Consider the following 16348-nt stretch of genomic DNA (forward strand, 5'->3'; position numbering starts at 1 on the left):
GATAGATAGATAGATAGATAGATAGATAGATAGATAGATAGATAGATGTAGATATGGATAGAGATATATATGCATCTATTCTTGGTTCCTCCCAGTTATTGACTTAATGGTAGTTGTGATTATAAAATGCAACTGTTCAAGTCTTAGTTAAACTGTCTCAACAATTCCCAATTGTACCTATAGAATATCAACTTTCCCTAACACAATCCAAAAAGACTTTATCATCCTGTCTTTATCTGCAGCCCTTAATGTTCTCGATGCTCCATCAGCTATTTTCAGAGAGACAAGAAAAAAAAAGCAGAGCTCCATGAACAAATGATAAAATATGAAAGACATTGATAAATAAACCAAAAAACAAGTACATAAAATGTTTAAATTCATATTTTGCTTTTACCCAGGAATTTATGTTTTTAAGCAAAGTCAGTATCTTTATATGTAAGCCTCTGTCCTTTCTACAGTAGGATTCTTTATCTTAATTCTTTTAGTGTAATCTAATTTTGCCTCTTTTCATTAAGCTGTACTTATGATACGAGGGATATCATGGTCTTCTAAATGTATGCTTTCTGTTCTCTTGGTAAAGTATATTTTCCAAATATCTGCTCCTTGTAGGGCTATTTTTCTATTAGAAGCATGTTACTATTTTCCCAGTGGTAGCAGAAAGCTGGGTTGTTTGTTTGTGGTACTGCAATCCTAGAGGTCTGGGGTTCATGTTTCCAAAGATCCCTATTCCATCATGACACAGCATTCTGATTTTGACCAAACCTCAGGATGTTTGCCCAGGATCCAATAAATGGATGTGTATACACTGTTTACAACAGTAAAATGTGCTGCTGGTGTCTAAATCCCCAGTCTTTTGATTACTTAGTAAATTGCTGAGGCCCTGCAGAAGCTCATGGATGTTTTATCACAGGAATTTGTCTCTCTTGCTGAAATGCAGCTGCTTGCCTTGGGTATGTGCACCACCTGTCAAAGAGGTCACTTCTCTTTTCTGACTTTGAGCGTTAATCATATAGTTCACTGGGAAGATGACTGTGTATGGATGTATTGTGGTGCTTCATGTATGTGGCTGATTTAAACAGAATGAAAATATTTTTAAAGGAGTCTAGAGAGCTCAAGAGTCATCAGGAGATCTTAACATTAAGTAAACTCATTATTACTATGTGAGTGTATCATCGACCCTCCCAATTACAGTGGATCTTCACCATAGGTCAAGGGACTGATAGGAATTCTGTCTGATGCTAACTGCCTGAACTCTAAGCATACCCTAATGTTGAGATTTGGTCTTTTGCTATATATTGTAATGCTTAATCCTGGGCCTTAAGGCCTGGTTGCCCCAGGGAGGAGAGACTTGTGGAGAGCCTTTGGGGCTGCTTGGCAGGAATCTGACATTGGCCAAGGACAAGGAAATGGGCTTTAGACAGGAATCTGACTTTGGGCCGTGACAAGGAAGTAAGTTCAGGCAGGAGTCTATTTTTAGGCTAAAACAGAGAAGTAATTTCAGTCTAGAATCCAAGTCTTAGGCTAAAACAAAGAAGTAGGCCTCAGGCATGAATATGACTGTGGGCTAGGACTGGGAAGTAGGCTCAGATACTTTGTCATCCAGATGAGCCCTTAGAACCAGTGATCATGAGAGTGATCACTGGGTGATCATGGGACTCTGTATATTGCCTTGTTTGTTCCTTGACTGTTTGTTTCTAGTGTATTGTTGGTTCCTCAACCTAGAACTGACCTAAATACTTGCATGTAATTAAAAGGCTTTAAAAGAAAAGTTGAATTAAACGAACCTGCCTTCAGCCTCAGAACTGGCTGGGGTCATGCTGCAATTTTGTCTAACCATCTCTTTTCTTTTAATCCTCACTCCTGCACTGGAGAACCTGTTGACTGACTGAGCGGGCTTGGTTAGAGACTCTGCATGCAGACCCAAGTGATACTATGTGATGCCACGTTGGATACCGATATGTTGTTGTAAATATTTAATCTTGTTGGGGTTTCTACCCCACCTTTGATAATTCAGTTCCAAGATAAAAGACACACAACTTTTATATTTATAGTAAGCCTTTAAAGCACTAAAGGTGGGGAGATAGCTACCCTCTAAGCTTTTAATTTCTACTTCCCTATCATTAACCCCAACTTATAACTTGCTATGTTTCATCTGGCCTGCCCTTAACTCCATTTAGCCATGTTTTCAAGATTCATATCCCATGATATCGTCTCTCTCCATCTTCTCTCTCTCTCTCCTCCTAGTGGTCCTCAGACTGTGTTCCCCCACCCCTGGAGCAGAGTCCCATGGCTTCACATAGCCTGATGTCCACCTGGCACCGGTGTGGAGTGAACACAGTCAAGTTCCTGTGCCTCTGCCTCTCTGAGCTGCAGCCCTAGCCCTTTGGGGGACAGCAGACATGGGACCCATAACTCAACTCAACAACGGACCCATGCACACCACAGCCCAACACAGAACTTTATTTATTTATTTATTTATTTATTTATTTATTTATTTATTTATTATGTTTTTCAAGACAGGGTTTCTCTGTGTAGCCCTGGCTGTCCTGGAACTCACTCTGTAGACCAGGCTGGCCTCAAACTCAGAAATCCGCCTGCCTCTGCCTCCTAAGTGCTGGGATTAAAGGTGTGCGCCACCACCACCCGGCCATTGGCTACCTTTAATCTGCTCACAGAAGTACTTTGCAAAGGCATTGAGCTTGCATTGAACACTTTGGCAATGAGGGTATGTTGCAGGCTCCCCAAGAGCCATGCTACAGAAAAGGAAGATGGGCTGCAATAACAAATCCTCTGCAACATTCCTATCTTCTTGAGTCTTTGGGCTCCCTTAAAACATTACATCTAAATATGATGACTTTTGAGCCATCAAAATACCTGATAAGTAAAAAAAACCAAGTTGCTCCCAAACACCAAACATTGTAGACATTCTTGGTCTTTTTCTGTTCCAGTTCGTATTCACCAGTCCAAGAACCCCATTCCACATGATGAGAAAAGATTAGGGGTGAGTGGATTCACATTTGCAAGGTAGCTTGAGAGACAACCTTAGGCTGCACCACTGCAAAAATCCAGGCTGTCCAATCAGGCACAGGATTAAGGCCACCTCACTATCTAATCCTAGGAACTGCCCTCTCCTCTTACGTCAGCCATGGGTATTCTGAGGACCACTCCATCTCATCATAACCAGGACCATCTCCAGAGAGGATTTCCTTTATGTCTATCCTCTTGAGACACCAGTTTCTAATTTACAGTTTATGTTATACCACATATCCGCACCCCACCTTCAAAGGAGGCATGGAAATGTATACCACTATATCAAACAGCATCACAGATAGATTCATAGGAGTATGTCTCTTTGATTGCACAGATGAAATAATGACAAATGTCTGCTGCATAGCACTGCCACACTACCACTTTTTTAAAGCTATCTTTGGATGGCCAGGCATAGAGGAGCATGGTCGCAAGCCCAGCAGCCAGAAGGCCAAGGTAGGAGGCTCATGAGTTCAAAATCAGCCTAGGGTACATAGCAAGATGCTGTCTCATAAAATAAGTAGAGGCACTAGGACCAGTTTCCCACAGAGAGATTCAGATTGATGTTCTAGTGGCAACATAATCCATTGAGCCCTCCTTGGGAGTCAGGCCATTTTTTAGGTACCACTAAAGAAACATTACCAAGTAACCCTATGGCTGGTTAAGAAGACAGTGTTCTAAAGTACAAAAACTAAAATTACAAGCAGCTGTCATAAGAATTAAGACATAACAGATTTTATTTGATTCACTATTTAACTCACTTTTTAAATTTCACTAGCTGGAGGATAGAACCCAATATTTTAAGCACGCTAAGCAAATACTTTGTCTCTAAGCTATAACCTCAGCCCTCAACTCATTAATTACTGAGAGAACAATTATGTTTGAGAAACTATGTACATAAAGGCAATTTAAAAGCTTGCTTGGTTAGAGTCAAACAAAACTAAACAAAATACTAGCTAGTATTGGGAAAGGATCCAGACATAATCATTGGGCTTATCCATTCCACTGAACGTAAATTATTTGCATTTCTACTGGAAATAAATCTACAATCTAAACTGCTCCTAAGGAGCTAAGAAAGGGTCAACCAAAGAGAAAAATCAGACACAGCACTGTACAGAGAGAGTGTGTAATTATACCCTTTGCCTTCTTTCAAGCTTGGGATCATACTTTTGACAGTCAAAGCACTTAGAGCCGCATTGGATTTACACTAGAGTTTAATCAAGGGTCAATTGTATCCATACATTGAAAAGGATGTGAAAAATAAATTATAGAATTGTGTGCTTGTATTCAAATTCTTATACTTTATTTATCAGCTCAGAGTTAGGAAGATTTATATTTTACCAAATGAGTTCTTGTCCTACATTACAACAGGAGGGTTGGTAATGTGATATTTCTTTTAATCATTTTTCTCTTTTCTTTGAGATTTTCTTTCAAGAAGATGTTGCCTTTATACAATTTTGGATGCTACATTGGATGGACAATTTTGATTTGTTCAGCTGTCAATGGATATTATAAGAAAGAACCAATTCTTATGTTCCTTCCTCAAAGGCTTTTATACATTTTCCCTCTGTGTAGAGTTCGGTTTTGAAATGACTATGCTTGTGACTCTTGAGTCAACCACAGTTCCACTGCTCATGGACTACAATACTAACACATCCTGTACTAGTCAGGGTCATCTAGAGTAACAGAACTCATAGACTGTATGTGTGCGGGGTTGTTAGAATGACTTATACGCTGTAGTTCAATTTATCCAACAATGACTGGCTATGAACAAAAAGTCCAAGAATCCAGTAGTTGCTTAGTCTATGAGGCTGGATGTCTCGCCTGGGCTTTAGTATGTGCTCGTATCCCAAATAAGTAGGCTCTAATGCAGTTGGAGAAATAGACTTATTAGGAAGATGAGAGCAAGCAGGCAAAGATCAAAAGCTTCCTTCTTCCATGTCCTTATAGGATTCCCGAAGAAGGCATGGCCTGGATTAGATCTGGATTAAAGATCTGGATTAAAGGTATACCTTGAAGTTTGGAGTAGAAGTAGCTCCTCCCACTTCAAATTAAGCAGAAATCCCTCAGAGGTGTACCCTCTATTTTCAGGTTTTAGTTAATTCCAGAAGCACTCAAGTTGAGAACTAAAAATAGTCATCACACGACACAATATCAGAAATGCTACAGCGTGAAATATGATAGAGAAAGTCCTAGTCCTAACTACTAATTTGTGACATGCTTTGACTTCATATCATATGACTGTTGCTTCTCACCTGCTCTGGTTTCAAAATTGAGACTGACTGCTAAATATTCCATAGTATATATCTTTTCTTGTTTCATTTAAGTGAAAGAATGCTCCCACATTCTGTTTTAAGGGGCTGATGAGTTAAATTAGCACTATTCAGATTACCAATGAGAGACCTGACTCACTATTGGAAATCACTTGTGTCCTATGGAGCTCATCATACTACTCCACAGGGAAAACTGGGCTCTGGAAAACACGCGAGCATGCATGCACCCTTCCTATTTAGACAAGTTTGCACATTGCAATGTGGAAAGCTCAGAATGATCACATACGTGACTTAGAAAACAGGATCCAATTCATTTTAACATGTATAGAGAAGACCATATATAAGAGGATACCATATTTTAGCACTCAATAGTAATAACAAAAACTCTAATGTAATGTCCAAACAGGAGGAATGAATGGAAACATGACATAGAAACACAATAGATTACTAAAATGAAGTAAAAGCAAATATATTCTTTCTGTGTTAAGAATTATTTCAAAAACATGATGGTCAATAGACAGTAATTTGCAGGACATACTGTGTAATTTATATAAGTAAATAAAACATAGTGCTAGTCTGCTTATTAATACATACTTAAAATCATGAAAGTACAGACCAATGACATGATAACGCGTGCGCTTAGGAAGAGTATGGTGTTGGATGTACACAAAGCCATTTTAGCTTTGCTTATAATGTTCTATTTTGAGAATCCTGGTGAAAGGTAAAATTATGCTATAAATCTAGCCATTTTGAGTAGATAGGTCTTACTACATTTCTCATGTTTTACTTCTTTTCAAAGGAGAGCAAAAGTGAGGGGCGTATGTGAGACATGGGGAATTTCAGCTTTTACCCTGACATTGCTGTAGTGGGATGCTAAATGGGCTTTGCCTATTATTTTGGAATTTCTAACTATGCCGATCACCAAGACATGCTAATTGACTTTCTTTCTAAAAGGAGTCTTTAGCTTCCCAGAGCAATAACCATTGTAATAAACTAGAGGGGCAGAACCAGACCTACTTCTGTCTGAGTTTTTCTTCCTAGAGGTCACTGGAGAAGCTCTGACAAAGACCTGGAGAAGAGTGTACTATGGCTGCCTCTTCTCCATCCACCATTCCTTTTAACCCTTACACCCAGACAAGGCAATAAGACTCCAAAACAAACATCTCTAAAGACTTAAGACTGAGAACCTGCAAAGATTCAAAGCTAGTATTTAAGTCAGAACTTACCTATAAACTTGTAGATTGATATCGGGCCAATCTCAAGCAGGGTAGAGAAGAATCAGACAGACGGCCCAGATGGTCTGGTGTTTTCTATTTTCTCAGCCAAGCTCTCGTCTGTCCCTTTTCTCTTGGACTCTTTTCTTGGTATGTTTGCAAATCACAATTTGTTTCCAGGACCCTTTGGCCAGTTCTCAGTCAATCACAGAAGCCCTTTCTATTAAACTAGCATTGGAAGCCACAAAGATGGCACCCAACAAACTCCGGGAATGACTGGAAGTCCCTCATAATTCCCCTTTACCTCTTGTGAGTCAGACTCAACACTGTCGACTGGCTCCAGAGGAACTCCCTGTGCCTCAGTGAAGTCTTCATTCCAGAAACTCTCCACTCTTCTTAATGATTTGTGTGGAAAACATTAGTTGGCATGATAACCTTTGCTAATTGGCAATATCAATTTGTCCACAAATAATATACTCAACCAAAGAAGCTTGTTTTAGAGAGAGTTCACTATCTCTTTCTATCCACCAGCATGACAGGCACAAGCTAATCAAACAACCTATTCTGTAAATTAAGTCACAGCCAACATTAGTTTCTCTGCCCCTGGGTAGCACAGTCCCGCATCCATATGCCTACACATCCTATGCAAGAGTTCATTCTCTCCATTCAGACCATACAGTTAGAAAGTCTCCCAAACCACCGGCTCTCAACTGGGGTGACTAGGTCCCCAGGGGACAGATGGTAACAACTGAACACAGGATTTTTATCCTCACAAAGAAGGAAGGGTACTACCAGCCTCTAGAGGCCACTTTATCATATCAATGTGTTTGATAGTCCCTAAGAAAATTAATCCAGTCCAAAATATAACAAAGCCTGAGGTTGAGAAACTGTCACAAACCAATGGCTAGACACAGAAGCAACTGCGACCAGCCTCCAGTATCAATGGGGGTGGGGGAGCACAGAGGGAACAAGAGATAGACCTTGGCAGACTCTGAAACCCTATTCACTACAAGGATGGAGACAGTGTCATTACTACACTTTAATCAACCCATATAAATTGAGTACTTTTAATTTGAGTACCAATGAGCTTCTCTTTCCAGCCATTATTCTAAATAGCAAGTTGCCAGTTTCACCTATTAAAATCGTTTTTCATCAGAATGCTAATTAGTGAAGATTCGGTTGTTGATTAAGCTATAGCTAGCAGAAGGCATAAGATAGATTGGAGAAGCCGCAAATATCTCAATTAAGCCAGAATGTCAGAGAGCGGCAGGAGATCTCAGGGTAAAGAGGGCAAGGTAGACCAGTGCCTGAGAGGGACTTAAATGGGCTCCTGGGGCACTTTAAACAAATTCCACACAGAGGTGATGAGTGTGCAGCTGCTATGAAGGGTTCGCTGCTTGCCCTTCCCTTGGCAGCTCACTCAGAGAGGTGAGAAATGCCAACAGGAAACAGGCAAACTTCAAACCACACTGTCATCCTGACTGGAAGCTGGAACTATCCTGCCAGCCTTCACAAAGATGAATGGTTCCTTTCCTAAGTACTTAGGTGATGGTCCATTCTTTATTTAGGGTGAATCCTGCCTAGAGGGTTTCCAGGGAATCACGTATTCTCTAAACCATGAAATAGTTCAATATGTTCTTCTGCAGAGCTAATCTAATAATACACAGAAGAGAGGGGGAATCTCTAAGAATTTATTAAACAATGAGATTTACATCATCCTTCAAAGGAAGAAGCTGTTTGTCTACACACTTAGGTACCACATCATAGAAATGTAAAAATTAAATGTGTTCATTTCAGCTTTTTTTTTTTTTTACCTGATCTGATAAAAGTGAATATTCTAGTTCGCTCCTCTGTCACTGTGATAAAACATTGGCCAAATCAACTTAAGAAGAGGAAAGAGTTTATTTGGCTTATAGGTAATAGTCTATCATCAAGGGGAGCCAGGGCAGAAACTCAAGGTGGGAACCTGGAGGCAGGGACTGAAGCAGACACTATGCAGGGGTGCTGCTGACTGGCTTACTTCCTCTGTCTTGCTCAGTGGTCACCTGCCCAGGAGTGGCACCCATCTACAGTGGGATGAGCCCTCTTCCATCCATTAGTAGTCAAGAGGGAGCTTCCTACAGATATGCCCAAAGTCCAGCCTGAAGGAGCTCTTCCTGGTTGACGTTCCCTCTTTTCAAGCATCTCATTTGTATCAAGTTGACAAGATCTAACCAGCAAAGCTAGTTATTAAAGATAACTATTTATTAGAATTGGAAAATCATAAAACCAGAGTGAGCAACGTGAAATACACAAATTTAGATTTAAAATTGATTGGTACTAGTAATCATTCATAATCTCTGTTACAGAGGGAAATTGTGACAGTTATTTATCTAATTAATCAGGTTTTTTTTTTCAATCTGTGTGTGTGTTCCTGTGGCAGTGGGTACACTGTATGTGCATATGTGTGTGGAGGACAGAGGATAGCCTCTGGTGTCATTCCTTTTTTTTGAGACAATGTCTTAATTAGGGTTTTACTGATATGAAGAGACACCAGGACCAAGGCAACTCTTATAAGGACAACATTTAATAGGGTCTGACTTACAGGTTCAGAGGTTCAGTTCATTACCATCAAGGCAGGAGCATGGCAGTATCCAGGCAGATGTGGGGCTGGAGGAGCTGAGAGTTCTACATCTTCATTCACAGGCAAATAGAAGACTGGCTTCTAGGTAGCTAAACAAGCCCACACTCACAGTGAAACCCTTCCTCCAACCAGGCTATACCTACTCCAGCGAGGCCACACCTCACAATAGTGCCACTCCCTGGGTCAAGCATATTCAAACCACCAAGAAAATGTCTCTCTTTGGCCCTGAACTTGCCAAGTAGATAGTTTAGGCTGGCTGGCCCCAAGCCTTTCTCTGCCTCCCAGTGCTGGGATTGCAAGTGTATATCATCATATCTTACTGGGTTTTGTTTGTTTGTTTTTTGTTTTGTTAATATGAGTTTGGGGAATAGAACCCAGGTTCCCATATTTGTAATGTAAATGCTTTACTAAATAAGCTACCATTCCAATTCCCAGTTATATTTTTTGTGACTAGAAAAGAAAATGTATTCGAAGTCTAGAAACATAAAGTTCATAAAAAATTTTTTTCAATTTTTTTCTTCATAAGTAACAGTAAAGGTTTAGTTAGTAATAATCGAACTGGTAATGAAAAGAAAGTACTAATGAGGAACAAACTAAATAATCAATTATATTTTATTTACTCCATTGATAAGTGAGGCATTTAATAACATTAACAACTACAGCACTTAATAATGAAAAAATGTTCTGATCAATAATGATAATCCCAATAACTGAATGAAAAAAATAGAGTATTTTTAAACAGAAGGGGCTCACCAGGAAAGTGTAGTATTTTTTATAAGAACATTTACTGAATGTATTGCTTATTTGTAAGCCTTTGAGAAATTTTGACTTATTAAACCTTCATAATAGCTCAATGATAATAAAATGCTATAATTGTTACCTTTTTCAAATGCAAGAAAACCAAGTTAGGCAATTTGCCTACGGCCACAGTGGAAAGCTGTCATAAATCTCCCAGTAGGATTAAGTAGCTGAGATTTATAGAAAATGCTTAACAAACTATTTTCAGAGAAAAAACAGGTTAAGTCTTGATCTCTCAAAGACAATGGCTCGCAGTAAACAAATTACATAGCAAAGCAATGACTTCATTCAGTTTGGCTTTATCTTTTCCATCAAAAATGATCTCCCCTCCAAAAAGAGCAGAGTAAACATCATTAGGAAATTGAAGAACTGAATGCAAAGGTGAGTTTGAAGCAAAACATCTCATCATACTAAATGGATTCCAATCTCCAGGCCCAAATTAATTCAGGCTAAAACAACACACAAGAGCAATCATAATAACCTCCAGGAAACTGCTGAAGAGGGAGGCCTGAGGCATAGAACTGGAACGAGCAGATGTCTTGATTTTCAGAAATGATGAAAAGTAACAATTGTGCACATCTCTGGCAAATGTTGGTAACCAGAAGGTGTCAGAGCACTTGAGAGGGACACAGTGATTGCCAGGAGTCCGCATGAGCTAAGAAAGTGACATGCCAACCTACCTCATGGCCTGTTAGTATCAAGGAAACAGGGAGCTGGTCTTCAATCTCTGTGCTTTCTAGTTTTGTCACTTAGAAGAGGAAATGGCTTTAAAAAGACAAGTGGCGTGTCACAGGGCATGCGATGAGCAAACAGAAGAAACCCTAGACATCTGCATTCTTCATTGCAAAGCCAGGATCTCTAAACTGGGTCTTATCACTAAGAATTTCCTCCCACATGTAGCTCTCCATGGCCAAAGTTGACACTATAGCCAAGAAAATACAAAGTAGATGTTGGGTGGGTGACAGGGGACAAAGGTAACAGGTGGTTATGGCCAGCTCAAAACACACTATAGGGTCAAAACATAGCCCCAGGGCTTGAAAATTGATTGATAACAGAATATTTTGTGAGACAAAGCCAAGGACAATTGACTTTAAAACAAATGCCTCCTGCAAAAGAATCAAAGTGTTTATAAATCTGTGTCTGAAAAAATTCCAGAGATTCTTACCATGATGAAGAGTCCTCGAAGCCCCATGCATAATCAAGGTAACCTGCTGATATCACTAATAGAAAGACAGAAGTAATCAAATTAAACTGATTGTCTTCTGACTGAGAATCAGAGCTAGCAGAAGGGTGGCCAGCCACATGGTGCTGAGAACAGAGCCAAGGAATAAGAAATTTGGCTGTGCTTATGCAAGTGGGTCCAATGAAGAGTGACCCTGTCTCTCCCACTGAAAATAAGTTCTGTTAATAATTTGATGATTCTTCCTCTAGTCATTTTTGTAAAGCATATTGCAAATTATCACACACTTTAACCTTTTTACACAGCATTACAGTACAACTGTTTGCCCATTTTAATAAAACCCGCTTAGAAATGTAATGATATGGCCTCCACAGTACCCACTCATATGAAAAAGCAGCAATTTAGCTAACTATTGGCTTATGTCTTAGTTATTTTTAATTTTGTGTGATTAGCAATATTCTGCAAATGTTCAAACCTTTTGTTCTGTTTTTTTTTTCTCTCTCTCTCCATGTAGATTTTAAAAATGCATTACAGCACTAAGAAGCTGACAGCCAAGTTCTTGACACACATTACCTAATTGGTTTCTCCTGCTCGCTTATCAGTATGCTTGCCCTTCAAAACACATCCTTGATAACTCACAAGGTAAATTGTACTTCATTTTAATTCACATTTCCTAATGGGGCTGAGGGTTTTTCCATATGTGATTTGCCGTTTGATTTTTCTCTTTTGTGATTTGTACTCTCATGCTTCTGTCTGCTTAGTTTCCATAATAATTGTTATTAATTTAATGATCTCTTATAAGGAAAGAAATCAAACACTTATTTGATCGATATTTCCAGTTATCTTTACCACTTTTCTCTTAATTACATGATTTCTCAGTTGCGTATTTCTACATAATCAAAACATGTCTTTCTTGTTTCTTCTCTCATTTTTTTTAATTTAAAAGGCCTTCCTAATCTTCACATTCAAAATGTTCCTTTATTTTAGTACAGATTTTTATAATGATTTCATAAATGATATTTAACTAGACCAGGGAATATTTAACCTTGCACAGGTATGACAGGCGCATCTAAATATATCTTCTCTACATTCTTGTATTAAAAGTAGGTTTGTCAAATAACATTTATTCTCCTCAGTTTCCTGCTTTGTGATGCTTCCTTCAGAGTGTATTCCATCCCTTTATAGCACAGAGTCCAGAAGCCTGACATTCTCTTCCATCTACCAACCTGTTTCATATAAGTATTAGGCTATTTTCATTATTAGAGCATTTTCATAAATTTTTATATGCAGGACATATAAGCACTCCACTTTCAAAATCACTATTTTTTCAATTTGCTTTTTCAATTTACCTTGAAATAGTTCAATACTTGAAATACTCCAAATTTTTTAAAAACGTGGAATTTTAATTGTAGTAGTAACTTGCTTCACAAGAGTTGCCTTCTAAATATCAACATGCATGTTCTAGAAAAGGAATGATTCCTAGTGCTTTTATTGGAGTGGTGCCAAAGATAGAATCAAGATCTTTGCATGCTGAACTATTGTTACACTAAGGCAGGCCTAGCTAGCTCTCTAAGGGCTTCTGCTAAAGCCATCCTTAAAATATGGATTTCATAAAGAACATTAGATTATGTAGTATTAAGAATGTTTTAAAGGAAAGGCCATCCAAAGACTGCTCCACCTGGAGATCCATCCCATATACAGTCACCAAACACAGACACCATTGTGTATGCCAAGAAGTGTATACTGACAGGAACCTGATATGGCTATCTCCTGAGAGGCTCTGTCAGAGTCTGATAAATACAGAGGGGATGCTCATATCCAACCATTAGGCTAAACATGGGGTCCCCAATGGGGTCCCCAATGGAGGAGTTAGAGAAAGAACTGAAGGAGCTGAAGGGAGCTGGGGGAGGAGAGGTGGCCACCCCTACCCAATGGGCTATTGACATTTGATTACTGCTAAACAAAGGAAAATCAGTTTACTTTATTGCAACCCCATAGGAAGAACAATAATATCAACCAACCAGATCCCCCAGAGCTCCCAGGGACTAAACCATCAGCCAAGGAGTACACATGGAGGGACCCATGGCTCCAGCCACATATGTAGCAGAGGATAGCCTTGCCAGGCATCAGTGGGAGGAGAGGCTCTTGGTCCTGTGACGGCTTGATGCCCCAGTGTAGGGGAATTCAAGGGTGGGGAGGTGGGAGTGGGTGGGTGGGTAGGGGAACACCCTCATAGAATGAGACAGAGGGTTTCAGTGGGAGGTAACTGGGAAAGGGGATAACATTTGAAATGTAAATAAAGAAAATATCCAATAGAATCAAATAAAAGACACAGTCAAGCTGCCTCCTAAACAAATGAACACACACACCCTCTGTCCCTCCCTAATGGATACTTGTCTCTGTAAATGACAATACAGTTCAGCCAGTTGCTCATACTGATAACTTGGGAGTCATCCTTGACTCCTCTATTTTCCCTATCACATTCAAATCTTCTATTTTCCCTATCACATTCAAATATATCCAGACTCTGACCCCTTCTCACCACGTTGCTGAGAGCAGCCTTCCCTGTCATTCTATCTTGAGCTGTTACAAAAGCCTTTTCACTAGTCTCCTTGATTCTATCCTTGCCTCCTCCAGAAGTATCCAGAGGAGTTCATGGAAGACCATCACTCAAGGTGTGTACAACAAGGAAAGACATCTACTGCCAAGACGGACAACTTGGGTTCACTCCTTGAGTACCATTTGGAAGAAGGATAGAACTGACTCCCTAAATTGGCATCTGACCTTCACAAGCACACAACAGGGTTACAGAGCTAAACAAAGAATTCTCAACTGAGGAAACTCGAATGATCTAAAAGCACCTAAAGAAATGTTCAACATCTTTAGTCATCAGGGAAATGCCAATCAAAACAACCCTGAGATTCCACCTCACACCAGTCAGAATGGCCAAGATCAAAAACTCAGAGGATAGCAGATGCTGGTGAGAATGTGGAGAAAGGAACACTCCTCCATTATTGGTGGGATTGCAAGCTGGTACAACCACTCTGGAAATCAGTCTGGTGGTTTTAAACATTCTTACATAGAATAAAATAAGTCTCCTTGATACTTCTCATGAGAATAGGTTTCAATCCTTGTGATACCTGAAAATATATTCCATATTTAAAGATGACTATTCCATAATCATTGAATCATTTATTATCAAGCTAAGCAAATTCACTACTCAATACAAGATGAGATTTCTAATTAGTTTTTTAATTAGAAATCAATTTCTAATTTCTCATTAGTTTATCTAGAAACTCTAATTGTTTTCTCCAATTTGATTGAGTCACACTTGTCAGCAACTATGCAGTGAAGAGTAATTTTTCATTTCTCTGTTAAGATATAGTATCATGACTGACCACAAGATCCCAGAATCATCTGCTAAATCTAAATACAGTATTCTTTATAACAAAACATTGTAAAAGGAAAATAGGGAGCTATAGTTTTAGGTTTTTTTAAAACCTACTTTACTAAGGGTCAAATGTTTTGACCTGGCCTCTTCTAGCCCACCATTCAAAGGTAGGGGAGAAAAGATGGTAAGTAGGACAAGGGGATGTGGACCTGTTTAAAAGTAGTTCTTTGGTGTGATTCCAATCTCTATTGTCAGGATAGTAGCAGTACAGTTCAGTAGTGTCAGGATACCAACAGTTGAGTTAAAAAATGTCACCAAACACAACTCAGCCACAGCAGCATGATCTCAGAAATCACTAAATCCGAAAGAGTCAGTAGGAGCAAGTAGGACCTGCCAGGACACCAGGAGAAGATCTCTGCCTCTCTCAACGAAGCAACAACAAGAGACCAATGAAGTGTGGCAAGGCAAACCTATGCAATCACACCATCACTGTCCATTGAGTCCCACTTACACCCTCTCTAGACATCATGTGTCTTCCTACAGGTATTGCCTCAGCAAAACACCACATGAGTCTGCATCACATGACACAACCAGAAACTTCCACTGCAGGAAGTAGAACACTTGACAGACAATAGAATTCAAGTGTCCCACATTCTAAAGTCATCCTAAATAAGTGTCCAATACTAAGACTCCTTTATCTATCACCTCTACTCAAGGACTAAATAAAAACAAACAAACAAGCAACTGCTGAAACAGTCAAGGTTCAAAAACGGGGAGGGGGTACTGGAGAAATGGCTCAGCGATTAAAAACACCGACTGCTCTCTCAGAGGACCCAGGTTCAATCTCCGGTATCTACATGGCAGCTCACAACTGTCTTTAACTCAAGTTCCAGGGAACTTGACACTCTCATGTAGACAAAACATCAGTGCACATAAAATAAAAATAAATTTTATATATGGATATAAATATCTGAGTGTACCTCATGAAGAAATTAGGACTGTGGGGATCCCATGTATGGCTCCCTAGGAAGCTGGCTTTTGCACAAATTCCACTAATATGTGGCAAAACCATCAGGGAGACACAGCATCTTTATTAGTCGAACAAAGACAACCCATTTCCATTTGTTTGCTTAGTTTTGCTATGTTGTGAGACAGGATCTCAATCTAGATTGCCAACACTGATCTTAAACTGAAGATTGTGCCTCAGCCTTCTACATGCTACAGTTACAGACCTGCACCACTACACTTGACTTTCTGCTTTTTCTTTATTATAGCTGAGTGTGGAAGAAGACTACAGAGGAAATTAGTCTGTCCTAGACCATGCTCCTCAGGCCCAGCTCCTGAGAAGGAACAGAGGAGACCCTATTCCCTTGAAAGCTGGACTGAAGCCTGCACTGGGAGGATGTCAGAAGAGATGGGAAAAGAATTCAGAGACTGGGGGATGGAGCCACTAATCGAGCACTTGCTTAGCAGGTGTGAATACCAGGGGTTGATACCTAGCACCACAAAAAGAAAAAGAAGAAAATGAAATAAATATGAGCAGAATTCAGATTGAAGTTTTTAATCAGAAAGGATGGACAGAATTCTGTGGAATCTTTCTAAGATATCATTGAGTGAAAGGGGAAAATATTAATTAGTGTGAAATCTCTACCACATCAAAACAAAATGGTTTTGTAGCTCAGCCCCACAGAGTAGTAACTGCTCAATAAAAATAAGGACAAAGCTCCGTGGTTTGGGTTTGCTTTGATATTTTAAGGTCAATTTTAGCAAAATTCCAAAGCTATTTAGTACCAGTTCCGAGGGTTAACAAGATATCCATTGCCCTGTACATCATCCTTGAAT

The sequence above is a fragment of the Grammomys surdaster genome, unplaced genomic scaffold, assembly GCF_004785775.1.
Source record: "Grammomys surdaster isolate TR1022 unplaced genomic scaffold, NIH_TR_1.0 149, whole genome shotgun sequence".
Classification (NCBI taxonomy): Eukaryota; Metazoa; Chordata; class Mammalia; order Rodentia; family Muridae; genus Grammomys; species Grammomys surdaster.